The sequence below is a fragment of the Colius striatus genome, chromosome 3 (assembly GCF_028858725.1).
Source record: "Colius striatus isolate bColStr4 chromosome 3, bColStr4.1.hap1, whole genome shotgun sequence".
NCBI classification, from domain to species: domain Eukaryota; kingdom Metazoa; phylum Chordata; class Aves; order Coliiformes; family Coliidae; genus Colius; species Colius striatus.
Window position 1 is genome coordinate 15,342,862 of NC_084761.1, and position 16,819 is coordinate 15,359,680.

The following is a 16,819-nucleotide window of genomic DNA, read 5'->3' on the forward strand; positions in this document are numbered from 1 at the left end:
AAACACCAACAGGCTTGGGACAACATCTGCCTCTTCAGGAGGCCCGCTCCAGGATTTGACCACCTTCTTGGCAAAGAAATGCTTCCTAATGCTCAGTCTAAACCTCCCCTGGAGCAGCTTTGAACCGTTCCCACATGTGCTTTCACTTGATCCCAGGGAAAAGGGATCTCTCCAGAGACCTCACAGGCCTGCTGGAGGCTGGGTTTCCCCAGGATTTTGAGGGATTTAGCATGTGCCTGGTTTAGCTTGCAGAAGATGCCGTCTTCCCCAGTATGGGTGGTGTAGGACGAGGCCAGCAGGCACCGAGCTCAGCCCCAGGCTGTTTGCAGTAGGGAAAATGGTTGTGATCGGCTGGTTGCTCCAAAATTGGAAGGAATAAAGTCAAGTGGAAGGCATGCCAGCCAACTGGGCTGTGTAAACCCAGCATGAGCACTTAGCTGTGACAAAGCAGCAGCACTGAGGGGCTTCCGTGCGTGGGAGCTGGTGGCTAGAGAGCTGGGGCTGTGCTTTATCCCCATCTGCAGCACAGAGCGGCGGCTCCAGGCAGCAGGGCTGGCTCAGACCTGTGCATTGCCAATAGCCACCGTGTCCCTGGGTGACTGCAGCTGTACCTGTCCCCAGCATGGGGGGAAAACTGTCTGCAGCCTCGCAGGGTGCATTTACCCCTCTAGAGTTGAGGTGTGTGTATAATACAGCCTGCTAGCTCTGTTTTAGAAGGTCCATGCATAAGCCAGTGCAGCTGGTGGGGTGCCCATCCCTGGAGCTATTGCAAAGCCATGGAGCTGAGGAGCTGAGGGACATGGGTTAGTGGTAGGCTTGGCAGGGTGAGGGGAGGGGTTGGACTCAGTGAGGTCTTTTCCAACCAAAATGATTCTATGACTGGATGACCTGCACGTGCTGAGGTAGACCAGGGCTGAGGGGATCCTGACCTTCCCTGCAGCATTTTGTGCCCCAGTGGTGCAGGACAAGCTGTGGGACCAGCAGCAGCTCGCTGTGGGAGTGAGGGTTTCTGCTCTGCACAGGAATGTCTTGGCAAGCTGGGTGCAATTCCCAAGAATAAAAATTGATACCGTGCCAAGGCCAGCGCCTGGGAGGGAGCAGGGGCTGCCTCGCTGTCACACTGCCCGTCTCTTTGATCCCTCACACTGGGCTGCACTGTTGGCTTCTGCCAAAACTCTCATGATGGTAATTTGATTTCTTTTTATGTTTGGTTGGGTTTTTTTTTTTCTCCCCCATCCTGTGCTGCAGAAAATCCAGAGAAGTGTTTCCCCAAAGTGTCTGCAGTGTGTACAGCACAAGACCCAAGGCACTTCCATAGGCACCAACACACAGGCAGGAGGCTCCCAGGCCTCATTGATATCCCCCTGCTTCTACACAGCACTGCAAATCCCCACAGTGGGTTACCAGGTCAGAGCAATACCTGCAGCAGAAATACCTCCTTGCCTTAAGCAGCACGTTTTCATCCCAAGACACTATTTGTTTAGTGTGTTGTGATTCTAATTCAGCAGATGGTACCAACAGCTGCCAGCACTGCTTCTTATCTCCCTCCTAGCAGGCAGCATTGACCCGATCTGACCCCCGAGAAGGGCTCAGCCTCACACCCATGGCTGTATGGGTGAGAGCATCCCATGGCAGGGCCCCCGAGATGATCTGTGCCCAGGCAGATGTCAGCCACACTGGGGGTCCTGGGACTCAGAGGGTGCTGCAGCCCCCCTGGGATGCTGCAGCTACCCAGGCCCCACTGCCCCAAAGCCTGGCAGAGGCTGCCACTTAGTGTCAGGAAGGCAGCACGGCTGCTGCAGGGACCTGGCAGAGCTCCTGAGGCTGGAGTCAGGACACCTCTCTGCTCTTTTTAGGGGAAAGGTCTCCAGGCTCCTGCTCTCACCCTGGAGTGCCTGAGCATCCCCAGGAAGAACACAGCCTGCCCTAGGTGAGGGTGCTCCCATCTAATGATGGCCTCCCTGATTACTGCTGATGGGGTTTGTGCTCCTGCACCCCTCTGCCCTGTCCCTTGGGTTGCTGGCAGCCCTCATCCCACTGCCATGGAATCCCCTGGCAGCCCAGGGGATGAAGACTCTCACCTCTCCCTGGGTATTGCCCTCAAGGCATTTTCCAACACCAACCAAGGTAGCCCAAGCAGCAATGCCACTGGGCCCCAGCCCGTGCTGTTTCCTAGCTCCTGCTGGCCAGCCGGCACAGACACCCCAAAGCCCATGGTCTGTGTGGCCCCCAGCTGCACCTGCTCTCCTGCACACATTTCAACAGATGCCTCATCTACCTGTTTCCTGTGGCACTGAGGCACCCTGGTGATGCAGGATCCTGCTGTTGTCCCTGACCTGGGAGACTCTGGCAAGCTTTCCCGTGCCTCAGCTTCCCCTGACTGTACAGTGGATCGATGGCGAATTAGCCCTTCGACCCTGAGGGGGTCTCCAAACTGCTGCTGGAGCAGAGCTCACTGCCCCTTGGCCACATGGGGAAACTGAGGCAGAGCCCAGCAAAGCAGGGCTGGGGGGTTCTGAGCCAGTCTGTGCTCCCACCGCCCTGAACATGCCGGCTGCTGTCATCTCCTGCTCCTTCCCCTCATTACGGCCCGATTCCCCGGGGACCTCAGTGGCGGAGCCTCCTTCCCCCGTGATGTTAGATTAGCTTAATAGCATTTTTCCACTCCATTTGAGAGGGGAATTTACAATCATCTCCGATTAGGCCTGCCTCGGCAGCACCATACGTCTGCCCGGCCTCACCCTGCCCTGCTCTGGCTCTGAGGGCTGCGGGTGCCAACCGGCCCCTGGCTGCTCCCCACCCCACAGTGTGAAAGCCCCCAGCTCCCTGTGCCCCATTGCTCACTCCCTGCAGAGCTCAGAGCAGGAGGCTTGGTTATGGCATGGCTATCTATGCCACGGCTCTCTGTGCCCACACATCTCACACTGGTGATGTTTGCTGGGCACCAAAGACAGAGATTTTTGTGAATCCCGCTCGTGCTCTTGCTTGTAAAGCTGGCTCAGGGTCCTGCTGGCAGGCAGAGCCCTTGCTGTGGGCAGCCCTGGCACCCCTGCCCTCCGGAGTGCCACGGGCTGCACAGCCCTGGCTCCCTGCTTGCCCGGAGCTGCTGCTGCTCACCCCTCGCCTCTGCCACAGACGGTTCTGGGATCACTTACCAATTAGTGTGGCCTGCTCATTAAAGCTCATTATCTGCCAGTGTGAACTTGGATGGGATTGTGCCGGGCTTGGCAGGGGATCAAAATCTTTCCAACTGCACCCCGCTCAGCCCCCCTGCTCCAGAAGCAGCCCCGCGGCTGCACCAGAAGGCTGGGGGATGCCACGCTGCCTTTTTGAAGGAGAAAATAAGTGGCCAACAAAGGAAGCTGCCTCCTCCTCACAGCAGGGACTGCACTGCACTGCACCAGGGCTGTGATGGAGCAGGATAACACCTGGGATGGCTGTTTTCCATGGTTCTCCAGGATGCTGGGGACACATAGGAGGTCAACAGATGGAAGTCTGCCCAGCAGGTCTGGGTGAGTGATTTTGGAGCGCGGGAGGCAGCTGTACTTGTATCAGCGTGCTTCAAGGTCACACTGGCTGTGGCTCAGCCCTGTGATGGTCCCCTGCGTGCCCAGGGAAATTGCCAGGCAGCCCCCAGCTGTGCACATGGGGTTTTAGGCAGTCCCCATCACTGTGACAGCAAGCTCAGCTTGGCTCCAGGGCACACAGAGACAGGGAAATACTAGCTGCTAACCACAGAAATTAGGTTTCTTCTCCATGTGCTACGCTGTCAGAAGGGGCTGGTCTCAGAGAGGTCTTGGCTATTTTCTGCTTTTAATTGCAAGGATAGAGGGGAAAACACAAAACATTCTTCGCCCAGCATCTCAGTGAGTGTTTAAGTTAAATCAATGCTAGAAACCTCAAGAGACTGGCTTAGATGGAAACATCTCTGCTCACAGAAAGAGACTTCAGTGCATGGGGACCCCCAGCTGTGGTCTGAGCTGGAAGGCAAAGCCCTGCACTGTAGCCCATGCCATCAGTCTGGGGATAACTTTGCTGCCATTGCACAGCCTCTGCCTGACACAGGGACATTGGTGCCTTGAGTGATGTGGAGCCAGGTCCCTGGGCAGGGATGGGGCCCATTGCTTCGTCATCACAAAGGTTGGTCTTGGGTATCCTCCATTTACCAAGCAAACAAGCCAAAGCCTTTCTGTGCTGGGAAAATCAACCCTAAGTGCAGCCTGGTTTCATAAGAAACAGAGGCATGGGAGCCCTGGCTTTCCCAGCACCTCCTTCCCCTTTCCCAAAGCCGTCCTTCCCCAGGGAGTCACCAGGTCTGACTTTCATTAGCCAATGAGCCTGTTTTGGTGAGTGGCTCTTGTCAATATTGATTACATTTCAACTTCCCATAAGCAGAGAAATCCTCTTGCAGTCCCTTTGGCACTAAAATCCTAAAATAACTGAGTAACAAGACCTCGTTTAACCCTTCCTTCCTCCTCCAAAAAAAAGCCCCCCAAGGTGAAATCAACCACTAACTACTCCTTTGTTCATCTCCCACATGGAGCCACCCAGTAACAAGACAAAAACCCACCAGCCAGTGGAAAGCAGCTGGTCTAAGTTCAAGCCAAACAGACTCAGCTTTCGCGAGCCAGGGCTTTAGCACAGCCCAAGCTGGGAAGGCTGCGCCTGCATCATTAACAAAACCTCCAGCAAATGCTCCCCGTGGCATCCAACCAGCTCTCCAGGGCTGCAAATCGTGCCCGGGAGCATATTCTTCCCCAGCTCCTCCTTGCCAGGATGCCTTTCACTGCAGACATCAACATGCCTGCATCCCACGCTGGCCTGGATTAACTGCCTCTTTTATTGCTGCCAATTACCGGCAGCAAAGATGCCGCGGGGATGGAGTACATGAGATGGGTTACCAACCTTCCCAGCCCTAATGACATGAGGCTTTGCAGGCTGCAGTGGTGGCCTCAGCTCCCCACGGAGCTGGGGGATCAGCCCACAGCCTCCCCACCCCGTTTCCCTGCATGCACATCCTTTCCACCCCTTTGCAAATGGTACTGTGGGGAGAGCTGTACCCTTGAGCTATGGCATGGATCAGGGGATCTGAAGGCGATGCCCATCTGTGGTGACCCAGAGACCTTCCCGTGTGGGTGGGAGAGGAGGCAGCCTGGGGCTGCAGGCAGCAGACCACACTCTGCTGCTGCTGCTGCTAAATGCTCTGAGGCTTCACGCTGTGAGAAGAATGAGCAGATAATAGGATTTTCCATCTCTTCAAAGGGCACGTGAGCCAGGCCCCGGTGCTGCGCTGTGCCCTGGGAAGAGCCGCCGGGAAGATCCCGGCCTCCCAGCCAGCACCACAACCACAGGGATGCTCCAGCTGCAGAGCAGCTGCCTCCGTTCAAACGGGGACCAAGGACCTGGGTCCTGTGAAGGCACAAGGCTGGTGGGCACGACGGGGCTTTGCTCTGCCACTACCAAGGGAAGGCAAGAGGATGCCAGACCCTCCACACCAGGAGCCGAGGGAAAGTTCAGCTGCCTCTGCCAGCCATCCCGACACGATGTGTTTTCACTGGGAACAGCCGCTCTGCTGCAAAGGCAAAGGGGAATGCAGGCAGTGGGCTTTCCACTGCATGCTTCTAACAGCCAGGGCACGCACACATCACCACGCCGAAGGCACGAAACACTCACACCTCCCTCTTCTGCACACACACGCTGGCACCCGCCTGGGGCAGAGCAGCCGCCCCCGGTGAGTCTGGAGTCCCTCAGCCCCCGACCACCACACAGGGGCAACCGAGGGACCATCTGGAGGCTCATCTGAAGAGCTCCCACGTCCCTGCGTTCCCACTCCATTTCTCCTCGGATGGCTTATCAGCAGTGACTTTCCCGACAGCAATCGATAGAAAACATTTTATCGCCTTCCCAGGCGGCAGGATCCTTGGAGTGGGTCTGATTTCTGTTTCTATGGTGACATCTTCCGGGCTTGTGAAAGATCTTGCCTTTCTTGGTTGTTGTTGGGTGGTGGAGTCAGGGGGGGCGGGGGGTGGAGGGGGGCTGGTGCTGTATTTTTTGCTGTTGTAGGTTTTGCTTTTTTTTGCCTTTTTTTTCCTGTTGATAGCATTCTCCGTGTAACGAGGAAGTCGCCAGCCAGACAAACGCGATGCCCGCAGCTTCCTCGCAGCGCTGCTGCTCGCTGGGAGGGGCCCCAGGGCAGCTTTCATCCCTGAAACACCCCGCAGCCTCTGAAGCCTATTAAGGCCGGAACACACGTTGGCTCGTTCAGGGCCATCTCCTCCCTTCCCTCGCCCCTGTTCCCCTTCCCACCCTTCCGGGCATCTCCTGCCAGGGCTGGAAAACGCCACTGGGCCACACGGCAGACATGGCCTCAAGCACGAGTGACTGCTCGGGGCGTTTTGTAGCGCAGCTTATTTTGCTTCTCAGCTCTGCTCCCTCCTCCTTCCCCGTCCTTTTTTTAGTTCCCACTACTTGCTTTGGCAGAGGAGGGGGTTTGCCATGCAGCCCCCTGTCACCAGCCCCTGCCCTGCTGCCTGTGGTGGCCCTGGGACCCAATCAAGGGGGCAAGAAGGGACATTGAGGGGTTCACTTTGTATCTCTGGGACACGATGCCATCTCCTTCATGCAAACTGCTTTCTGCTGAGTTATCTGCACCTGAGGATCTCACTGCCTGTCTAATTAACATCCTCATTGTTCCCTCTCATCAGAGCTACTCATATCCCAGGAACTGCATCAGCTTCAGCCTCCTTGCTCCAGCTGAGAGCCACTCTCCTGGAGCCACCCTCCTTGGGGAGCTGGATGGGTGGTGGATGGACAGATGGATGGATGAATGGATGGATAAATTCTCATGTCCACACAGAGGTGCCCTGTGCTGATGCATTTACCAAAGTAGCCACCAGCTCCTTGGCCATTGTGGCTTGGAGAACCTCCAAGCCCCTCTCTTCCACTACCAAGTTGCCAAGGGAGTTGAGGCTAATCCCCTACCCTAAATGGCACAGATGCCCAGCTGAGGTGGACAGCATCGCTGGCTTGGCAACACTCTCCCCACACGTTTCTCGTCGTGATGAAGCTGCACTGCTCTGTGTAGCTGATGTTTCTCAGTGGCACAGCCTTCTGCCTGCACCAAAAAAAATAAATAAACCAGAGGTTTCTTCCTTTTATTTATTTATTTTTTAAATAATGGGAAACTCCAAAGCTCAGAAAGTTGGAACTGCGTCCTGGCGTTAAGTGACAGCAGGGGATTACTCTTTGCATCGGGCACAGACCCAAAGCACTTAAAAGCGAGGGCAAGAATGGCTAATGCAGGCCTGCCATCACCTTCCCCTGCAAAGAGAAACGCGCTGCCTGTGACACAGATCAAAAACCCTGCATATTTCATCTCCACACAATGCCCTTATCTTTGACCCAAAATAAAAATTATTCCTTGCTCAGCAATCTCAAAATACAAAATTATCTTGGCGTGCATTAATGCCACGTATCAATCAACTTCAAATGCAAATCTGCCCAGCGTTTAGCCCTAATTTTACCATAAAAGGATGGTTACACGCCAAGCACCTCTCTCCACATTATTCTAAGGCACAGCAGTTACGATCAGCAAATCTTCTCCTGGCCATTGACAAATACTTGGATTCTCAGCTTCTCCTAATGGAAACAATCTGGCCAGTTCCTGAGAAAGGGCAAAGCGCCGAGGCTGGGAAGGAGAGCAGCACGTTCTCTTCTCTTCTCTCCCCCTTTTTTGTAGCCTCCCTCCTCCCCCCCAAAAAAAAGGTCTTTGGATTTGGAAGCTGATGTGTGGACCGGTGCTGGAGGGAGGGGGGCAGAGCCAGCTGGGAGCTGGGGCAGGAGCAGGAAGACAAGCCCCTCTTTGCTCTCCCTGTAAGGGCAGCGGGGAGGATCAGTGTTACTGGCTGCTATGGGGAGAGCCTGCAGCCCTTCCCTGCTGACAGCAGCGCTGCGCAAAGGGAGGCCCATTTGCGAGGACGTGCAGAGGGTAATTAGGGATTTGCAAGGCTAGGCGCATTCTGCAAGGCTTTTTCCTCCTTTTTCAAGAAACGGGGGAGCGCTGGTGGGAAAAGGTGCTGTACAAGCGAAAGGAAAACACCAGGGAGCACTTAAAGAAATGGCAAAGCGTGGATCCAAACCAGACCGTGTTAAATGTCTTTCCAGGTTACTGCAAGGCTGCAGACAGGCAGATAGCAGTAGGACCGCAGGGCCACGGCAGATACCCATAAGAGCTCTGGAGAGGCTACAAGTCCTTGGGCACATGCCTCGCTCCAGCCATGAGGAGCAGGAGAGCCTCCTGAAGCGCGTTGTCCCACCAGGCCTGTCCCACCGCTGCCACCAGCACTTCCACCGTGAGACATGGAGGTTAACAAATTCCCAGCCTGATACTTCAACAGCTCCCGGGTGTCTCTCGCAGCCCGGATCAGGCCCCAGCGGCGCTGGGATGGCGGCACACCACGGGCCCATCTCAATTTCCGCCCCGCGCACTCAAGGAACAATGGCCCGTGTGTCCCTCGGAGGCTCCTCCTGCCACACGCGGCCGCAGCCGCCCTCCAAACACTCTCGCTCTTGTTCGCTTTGGCCGGGGAAGCAGCAGAGCAGCAGGTATTTCCTGCCATCGGCCGCCGTTCCCGCCCGACGGGCCCCACGGGGCACAGGCTGCGCCAGCCCGCGTCGCTGGGACCCCCGAGCGGTCTGACACCCCTCGGGGACAAAGCAGGGACCCCCAGATGCGGCTGTTCCTCGGCAGGCAGGTGGCCCTGCTCCAAAGGGACACCGGCAGCTCCAGGCACCCCCCCCCCCCCCCCCCCCCCCCCGCCGTGCACATCCTGCTGGAAAAGATTTCCCTTCTGTGGTTCCAAGTCCCAGCTAAAACGAGGCTAAAAAAAACGTGCAAAACACTGTTTTTGCCTCGTTTCCTTTGTGCGTTTCACAGCATGTTCTGCACACAGGGCACTTCCTCATAGTTTGGCTTTGGCTCTCACGTTCGGGAATAAGAGACGGGCTTTTCTTTTAATAGGAAAACAGGATTATAAACTGGGAGAGCCCAGAATCTTCCTGTTAAAATACCTGCACATGTCGCTGCAGCCAGAACCGAGTGTCAGTGGTGGGGACACGAGCAAGGAGGGGTCCCGGGTGCCATCCTGCTCGCTGCAGAGCTGGTGCTGGCGGCTGGGGACCCCTCTGAGATGCAACTGCTGCACAGATACCTGATGGAGAGGAAAATCCTGAGCAAGCGTTAGGCAGTAGCGCTGGCTGCAGCCAATTTTCCTCGCTTAATATGTTTCCTGCACTCGCCCCCCTCCCTGACCTCAGCTCCTCCTTGGAGCACGTTCAGCCCCAGACGTGCTGCTGAGAAGCAGCCAAGGCCAGCGGGACCGCTGCCATTTTGTCCCTCCCCTCAGCTCAGAGGCCAGGGCTCCTGCCAGGGCTGCTGCAGACCCCAGAGTTCCCCTGGGGCTCCCCAAACAGCCTGGAGTGGGGAAGGCCAGCAACACCCTTGGGGAGTTGGTGCCCCATGATGTGATGGTGCTCTGTGCACCCACTGTGGCTGCAGGGGCTGCTCGGAGAGCCGGGGGGTCGGACGTGCCACCTCCATCCTTCCCAAAAGATTCGTGTTCCAGATGCGAATGAGGATCTGAATTCAGCTCCAGATGCAAATCCAGATGTCGATCCAAACCCAGATCCAAATCCTGACCTAAATCCAGACCCAGATCCCGACGCAGACCCACGTGTGGTCCAACCCACATCAAAACGTGGCTCCAAAGCCAGACACAGACCCGGATCCCAGTCCGGATCCAAGCCCTGACCCAGGAGCTGGTGTGTGGTCCCCGTTCCCAGCGCCCAGCCCGCAGTGCCTGGGACCTCATCCTGCCCTGCAGCACCCGCTGCCCCGCACCAGCACCCGGCGGGGGGCTGCCCAGCGGGGTGCCCCGCACCCAACGTCGGTGCCACCGTCCAGCGCCCGGTACTCGGCGCCCAGCACCTGCAGCCCGGTAGCTGCTCGGTGCAGCGTCCCCGCGTCCCATGTGCCGTGCCCAGCGCGGAGTCCCCGGTTCACAGCGTCCCGGTGCCCCGCGCGCCGCGCTCAGCGCCTGCCGTGGGATCCCCGCTCCGCGGCGCCCGGGACCGGATCCCTGCCCTGTGCAGCGTCCCTGCGTCCCACGTGCCGTGCCCAGCGTGGGGTCCCCGGTTCGCAGTGTCCCGGCGCCCCGTGTGCCGGCAGTGCCCGCCGCCCCCCCGCCCCCCTCCCGGTGCCGGTGCCCGGCGCGGCGAGGCGCGGCGCGGCCGGCAGGTGTCGCCGCCGTCGCGGGCAGGGCGGCGGGCGCGCGTGCACTTCCGACGGCGCTCGGTCATGCCCCCGACGTTCCTCCCCTCCCTCCCGGCGCCGCGCGGGGCTCCCGCCCGCTGACACCGCCGAGGCGGCTCGCACGGCGCGGCGGAGAGCGGCGCGGCCGCCCGGGGATGGCCGCCGGGGCCGCCCCCGCCCAGCGCCGCCGCTGAGACGCAGCGGGGCCCTGCCCGGCAGGTAAGGAGGCTCCGGGGCGGCGGGGGGAAAGGGGGTGGGGGGAGTCCGGGCGGGCCCCGGCTCTGCCCCTGCCGCCGAGGCGGGGCCCCGGCAGGCCGGCGGCCTGGGGAGGGCGAGGGGTGACAGCCGTTGTCTGGCGGAGGGCAGAGGGTCCGTCCGAGCGGGGCCGGGGACGCAGCCCGCGGTGCCCCATCGGTGTGTGGGGTCGCGGGGGGGGGCCAGCCCGCGGGCTCCGCGGTCCCGCCCCGCTAGCTTCGCGTCGCAACAGCGGCTGCAACCGCAGCTCCCGCCGGGCCCGCTGTGTTCCGGCTGCCGCTGGAGTGCCGGTGGCACCGCGTCCCCGCCGCGCCGCAGGCATCTTCCTTTCCGTTTCTTTTCTTTCCTTTCCTTTCCTTTCCTTTCCTTTCCTTTCCTTTCCTTTCCGTCCCTTTCCTTTCCCTTCTTTCCCGTCCTTCCGCGCTGCCCAGCGCTCCGTTCCTCCCGCGCTCCCATCGCACCGCACTCACATTTCGCAACCGTAGCCGCGTTCCGGACACCCCCCGCGCTCGTCGACCCCCAGAGCGCGAGCCTGGCCCTAGGTCGGTGACGTCACGAGGGGGGCAGCGAGGGGCTTATTGCCCCCCCCCCGGCTCCACGGATGTGCGCAGCCCACGGGTAGCTGCCGTGCTGCCAGCTGGGAGCGGAGGGGGGATTTCGTGCAGCTGAAGCCCCCCCTCCCCGGAGGCAGGCGGGCTGGAAGCCCCGGCCCCCCCGCCACCCCCCCATGAGCCCTTCTGCTGCAGCTGCCTTCAAGCTGCTAAATTCCTCTGTGTGTGTGTGTGTGTGTGTGTGTGTGTGTTGTGTCCATTCCCACCACCCCCTGGAGATGTGCAGCTGGAATGGCAGCTCAAGCCCACCGGTGCTTGTGCCACCGGGGTTAGTGACAGAGCTGCTGACCCCTTGGCCCAGGGGCTGGCATCCCAAGGGCTCTTTCTGGCCAGTGGCGAAGTGTTGTGGTTGGTGTCGCAGACCTGTCAGACGTGTTCATTGACGTCAGAGTGGGGGGCTGCTGGGGTGCGCCTTCCTTCCCCGCCGTCTTTGATGGAACATGCTGCCGTCCCTTAGATGTGAGCAAATTTGGCTTTGTAAAAACTCTTATGGCCACTGGTTCCTGCCCTGCTCTTCCTTTGACTCCCAGCGGTGCCCAGGCTGCCTGCCCTCAGGTGACCTCCCAAAGTGATGGCTTGGGGGAACAATAACAACAGTGAGGTTTTTACATGGAGGAGCTCTCCTAGGGCCCTGTGCAGGTGGAGGGAAAGCATCTCTGGTCTTGCCAGCACCTTTGGAGGGCCCTCCCAGCTCAGCTTTAGCTTGTGGGCATTGCTAGAGCCTCCTTGAGGGTCCAGAAATGCTTTTTTTTCTGGGTGCAGGGACTTTGCAGAGCAGTCCTACCCTACAACTGACTTCCCTGGCATGGCAGCTCATGTTCCCCGGGTGGGTAAGCAGTGCCATGGCTCTGCAGATATGAGTGTAGTCACTCATGCATCAGTGGAAGAAGGTGGAGAGACCCGTGGGGGGCAAGGCAGAGATTGGCTGTGTGTGGTGCCCTGGTGCCACACGGTCAGGTACACAGCCGGTCCTGAGACTGTACCTCCTGGTATCTGTCACTGTCTGATGAAAATGGACCTCGAGCTGCTGGGGGATGGAGTGGAGAAGGATGGGAAGGAGCCAAGTGAGACGGAGAAAAGGACATGTTCCCCCTGAGTGCTCTTCCTTCCCTGTTCCACACGGGTTTGCGGTGTGCCTCAAGTCATGGCAGGGGTGATGATGGTGAGGAGTTTCAGCGTGGGCATGTGTGTGGGGCTTGGCACCAGCACCCTGAGCAGCAGCTCTGCAGCCCAGGGCTGGGAGCTGTGTGAAGTTCAAGGCAGGAAGTGAGAAATGAAATTAAACAAAAAACCAAAACCAACCAGACAAAAAACCAAACAACCCCCCCATGACCGGTAGAAACTAATGGGGAGATTTAGGGAAGCGGCACGGCTCTTCTGTGGAGCTTATAAGATGTGTGCATCCTCATCTCATGAGGAGCTGCCCATGCTGGGTACTGCAGACCCACCTCTCTTCTCCTGGCTCTGTCTCCTCTGCAAGCCCCAGGGAACAATTGCATACAGAGTGCTTCGTTTCAGAGCCGCCACAGTCATTTCAGAGACCTTTTAGGCAGGAAAAGTGCTCTGTAGCGTGTAATTTGAAGGCTCTGCTCTGAACCGTCACTGTTGCTCTGCTAAATGATCCTCTGCTCTTCTAAACCTTTGCTGCCTGGAAACCAGCGGCAATGACCTGGTTCCTGGCCTCGCTCAGTTGCCGGTCTCCCTTCTGCACCGTGCCAAGGTGAGGGGAGTCATGGGTTGCAAGAAGCAGCCTGGGGTGTTTCTCTGTCTTGCACAGGGCCTCTTAGACGTCAGAGTCCTGTGAGATTTCAGCCAGTCTTAATCATCTCTCGCCTCTGCCTGAGCTGCAGAGGTTGTCTTGTCACAGCTCGCTAAGGATTTTCCAGCCCGGAGGGTCAAGTTTGGGAAGGCTCAGTGGGGAAAATCTAGGCACCCCAACTGATTTCCTCCAAAATGAGGGGGCTGCAGAATTCTTTTCTGTAGCATCCCTCAGGCTTGGCAGCTCACGGCGCAGAAGGACCGTTTGTTCTGCCATCAGAGGAAATGGCACAACTTTAACTGCTGGAGCTACGCTGCAGCCTTGCCAGGGGCACGGCGAGCTGAGCCGGGAGCTGATGGGCCGTCAGTTAGCCAGGGACTGTGATATCGCCGGGGGTTTCCTCAACCTCCTCTTTCCTCTCCTGCCCATCCCAGCATGAATTGCCCTAAAACTTTTGTCGGTTGAAGGCACACCTGCAGGATCAGTGTGAGCTGCGGGTTTCCTCTCGCCGTGGGTGCTGCCAGCACTGCCAGATGCAGGCAGGGCCACAAGTTCCCGGCAGCCGAGGCGTGCAGGCAGCGTCATGGTGAGACACAGGCAAAGGGGAAAAGGCTGAAGAAAGGGAGAAACATTTGCATGTGTAGGGTTTGGCTGTCAACCCTCATCCCATTTGTGGCTGGTAGGGTCCTGTGCTGTGGCACAGGGCAGCACGCTGGCTTGCGCCGCATAGGCACACACACACCTCTCCTCTTGCCTCGAGCCGCTTTGGATCCGCTCCTGGCTTCAGCCGAGTCAGGGAGAGTCCCAACCACGGTGGATTTATGCACATCACCAAATCAGATGTGCAGCCAAAGCAGAAGGAAACTGTCTTGAGTCTATCCTAGAGGGCTGGACCAGCTGTGGCAGGCAAATACCTGGGTCTAACCTGCTCTTAAAAGCTGCAGGTGCTGGGAACCTCATTCTGTCCCTGGCAACTGCTGCCACTCTCTAATGACAGACTTCCAGCAATGCCACTTGGCTTCTGCTGCATTCTGTCTACCCCACGGGAGGACACGAGGCAGAGGAAAGGCAGTTTCCCTTTATCTTCTTCACCTTTTGGAGGGATGTTCCACAGCTACAGCCCTTCCAGAGGCCAGGCAGGATGCATCCCAGCTGGAGTGGAGGGAGCAGCAGCGTCCTGCCAGTGTCCTGCCCTACCACCTGCCCAAAACCACACTCAAAATCCACCTGCCTGCCACTCAGTACCATGCAGATTTGGGATTTTCCCCAGGAGGGCTTGTACAGCTGCTTGGAGCTGGCAGCAGTGAGGCTTTCACCCCAGGCCCAGTGCAGAGGAGGAGGAGGGAGGCAGGTGCAGGTGCTGGGAAGCCAGCATCATGGCCGAGCACAAAGAGACGGCTCTGAGCAGTGATTGCCACCTGCACTCACCAGCACCCAGCCGGTAAAAACTACAGGTCCCAGCAAGCCCAGGGCCACTGGCAGCCGTGCAAGATGGAGAGTGGCTTGTGGGCACCCCTGGGCTATGGCAGGAGGGTGGGCTTCGCTGCGGGGGAGGCTACTTGGCTGCCAGAAGGCGGACGCTTGGTTTTTGCTTTGGTTGCACGGCCTAGTTTTGAGAGCTGGAATATGCTCAAAGATGGGCTTTCCGAGTTGCTTTTTTTGGTTTTGTTTTGTTTGAAATGACAGCATTTCCCCTTTAAATTTACATCTCTAGCTGGGGAACACAGAGCCTGGTGAGAGAGGGAGTGTGAGACTTTTATAAAAAGAACGAGTCGGGTTTTATTATCCCTTTGAGACGAGCAGGGAAAATCTATACTGAAGGCATGAAATAGCAATAAAAATGGACTTTTTGCCAAAGCAAAATTAATTGAGTGAATCTCAGTCCTCAAGCCTGAGCTCTGACAGGCTTATGAGTTGGATATGAACCACGCTGCCCCCTTCCAGGCTCTCATCCCCTGAGGAGGGGATGCAAAACCTCCCTCCGGTCCTCAGCACCAAACAACGGAGCGTGATGTGATGAGCACACGGGAGCAGAGGACTCATGCTTGGGACACAGGCTGGGGGCTGCCTCCAGCCCTGATGATCCCTGGAGCAAGGACCTTCTCCAGGTCTGTTGGCTTAGGGACCTTCCCTGATGGCGTGAATACAATGCTGATGATTGTTCGGTGGTCACCGCTCTGGTATTTTTGCTCTCCACTATCACATCAGTCACAGCATCCTGCCTGGATTGTGGGTTTGGGACGGCACGACAGGAGAAAGGAAGAAGGCTGGACACATGCTCCTTGAACCCACTCTGGAAGCCAAGAGAGGAACCTGCTGTCTGATCCTGGCCTGAGCTTGCTCTTGTTAATCATTTTCCTCCCTCATCTCTGCTTCCTGCTCCTGCCTCACACTGGGGTCTGGCTCTCTAAGGTGCTTTCTGGGCAAAACCTTCACAGAAAAGAAACAAATCCCCTCCTGGGTTTTGTTTGTCTGGATGTACATGTGCAGAGGCACCAGCTTCGCTCTGCCCTTTTTCAGGGGGAGGATGGCAGGAGGAGCTGCTGGACAGAGCAGTGAGGGGACAGCTGGATTCTTTTCAGCAGATGGTGCAAAGAGGACGAAGCTGAGTAAACCTCCTGAGTCCACCAGAGAGACAGAGATTAAAGAGAGACAGGGCTGAGAAGCAGCTCCAGGCAGGAGAAGGAAGGAGAAAGAAGGAAAATGGGGGTGGAAATAGGATTGGAGAGTGGAACTGGGGAGAGGAGTGTTGGTTTGAACAGGAATCTCCTCCCACTTGATGTCTCCCCTCCAATTCAGAGGGCCTAGATTCAGTGCCATAAAAATACAGGCCTTTTCAATCCCTTATCTTGCAGGAGCAGAAACAATTGGCCTGCAAAGAAGGAGAAAACAATCTGTTTGACTGACAAACAAAACCACATTTCTGCACAAAAGGAGGAGGAGGAAGAGGCAGCTGTCTGGCTGCTGCTTCGGCTTTTTTCCTTTCCCCTCCCTCTCCTGTCCCCTCGCTGATGGTGTCGGAGCAGAGCCGCTACCCTTGCCAGCAAAACGCCCGCCGTTCTGACTGGCTGGGTTCAATGTCAGGCTCCTGCAGCAAATGTCATTGTCCACCCTGCTGTCACCAGCCGCAGTGGAGATGCACCAGCCCTGCCGTGACATCCCTCCCGGGGATGGTGTGGGGAAAGGTGGTACCCTGAGCCCAGCTGCCAGGAGAGCTACCCAGTGGGTGCCAGAGACAGAAACTGATTCTCAGGAGAGAGACACCGAGGCCAGTGCCTCTTGGCAGCTTAGTTGGGGACGGAGGGGATGCAGGAGACTCCTCGTTGGGGGGTGTTGGGGAAATTCAGCCAGGCTGTGGGTGATATCACAGCATGTGGGCAGCATTGTCGAAGCACCCGAGCGCTGCAGCTGGAGATACTGCTGGAGCCTCGTCGTTTTCCACTCTGTGCCTTGGTTTCCCTGTCTGCAAAGTCAATGAGATAACACGCAAATACTGTGAGAGAGCTGGGGCCTGAAAGTGCCCTGTGGACCTTAAGTCACTACCCCAACAAATCTTTACTCCTAAGAAATCATTACGGCTGTACCAGCCAAATTGGTGCTGGGGGGAATCTGTCGGACGGGCAGGAGCAGAGCCTGTGAGATCTCAGCAGTTCTCCATCTCTCCAGAACAAACTCCTCACTCTGAGGGGTTTTTTTTAAAGAAGGAGAAACTGATTTTCCCCGTGTGATTCGCTGCCCAGGAGCAGCAGTGGTTTCCTGCCTGGAACTGGGGACTCTGCTCTGCGGGGAGACGTGAAGCAAACACCCACGCTCTGAAAACAGCTAAACCCAATACCCAGCGCTGGCCCCAGCCTGGGGGCAGGACCATCTCTGTGGAGGCTGGTT

The 16,819-nt window shown here is 57.6% G+C and overlaps 1 protein-coding gene across 1 annotated transcript in view; it reads left to right on the plus strand.

Moving 5' to 3' along the window:
* The first annotated feature begins 10,439 nt into the window (after positions 1–10,439).
* RAI1 (retinoic acid induced 1) overlaps positions 10,440–16,819 on the plus strand; it is a 74,283-nt gene continuing 67,903 nt past the window's right edge. The window contains exon 1 of the mRNA XM_061993668.1: positions 10,440–10,528. The gene's annotated coding sequence lies outside the window, so the exon portion shown is untranslated. The remainder of the gene's footprint in view (positions 10,529–16,819) is intronic.